Source organism: Eptatretus burgeri, chromosome 9, assembly GCF_056783735.1.
Source record: "Eptatretus burgeri isolate ZD-2024b chromosome 9, Ebu_testis_v1, whole genome shotgun sequence".
In the NCBI taxonomy this organism is placed as follows: Eukaryota; Metazoa; Chordata; class Myxini; order Myxiniformes; family Myxinidae; genus Eptatretus; species Eptatretus burgeri.
The window spans coordinates 79,506,274-79,507,474 of NC_140969.1; the positions used below are offsets into that span (position 1 = coordinate 79,506,274).

Genomic DNA, 1,201 nt, shown 5'->3' on the forward strand with positions numbered 1-1,201 from the left:
CGTATCTCTTCTTCTTTTTCGGATGCATTTCGAACAAAGAAAAGTTCATGTCAGATAATTTTATTTATAGAAAGAAGAGGTAGCGGAGAGAGTCCATTTAATAGTACACGATAAGTACTGTAGTTGTTTTAGAAAAGTACTGGAGAAGAAGAGGAATCAGATGAAATGAGCATGACGATGTGACATACCACAGACCGCGCAGAGGACGCGTGAGATATATGTTTGCATTGATACTTACCTGATAGGAGAGATACCGCGATCAGTTAGTTAAGGCGGTATTCTCAGGGCGAGGCCTACCCATTGCACTACTAGAGGGAGGTTGAGCCTTGCGATTTCCCCAAATGTGGGAAAGTCGACCGTGAAATTTGTAGGATGCAAGAGACGATAGACCGGCTGGGTGTGTGGCTGGTGATTTGCATTGAGATGCAGGTGTTGCTGAGAGTGAAAAATGAAACGTGTGCGAGTCGAATAGATTCCACTGCAATAAAACGTGTTCTGTGGGTATTTTGACGATATTTTTGAACAACTAAAGAAACTTCAGGCAGAGAGTTGAAATAAAACAGCCTGGCTGTTCGTGGTTTGGTGCTGATAACGTACGTGAAGGTCGCGAGCTGTGACTGTGCAGCTCGCCCCCTCCACTCGATCTCTGGGGGGTGGCATGTTCTCTCCACTGAGTCTGTGTTTCAGTCTTAGCTTTAGCTGTGAAATTGGGATTCATATGCAGATTCAAGACGGTGGGGCTATTGTTTCGAAGTGTGCATGCCGTTGGAAATGACTTTAAAATGATATAGAAATGTGATTGATTTAGAGGATATTTATGGGGTTTTGCAGGCAAAAAGGAAGCTTGAGAATGGTTCCGTGGTCAGATAATAACACTTTAGAAGGTTTAAGAACGTCATTCACGGATTTCTGTAAAAATGTTGATGAAAAATGAACATTTTAAAGTTTTGTAAAAATATTTGTCACGTGACCACAAGCGAGTCTATGAGATGCAATGCTCGATAGTGTGCGTGTTGAAGCCATGACAGAGTAATGCTAAACTGTGGGTTTTGCCTGTCTTAGAGTTTTTCTTTTTCTTCCCACCTGATCTGGAGAGAACTTCCGGTTGTGGTATTTGTGGCGCACCCTCTCTACTGAATCTCTTTAAAGTAAAGTCCATTTGGGGAAAAAGGTGTTGAAGTTGAAAAAGGTGTTGAAATTT

The 1,201-nt window shown here is 42.1% G+C and overlaps 1 pseudogene; it reads left to right on the top strand.

The window, feature by feature from the left end:
• Positions 1-230: 230 nt before the first annotated feature.
• On the top strand, positions 231-376 carry LOC147020421 (U1 spliceosomal RNA; annotated as a pseudogene).
• Positions 377-1,201: the final 825 nt, after the last annotated feature.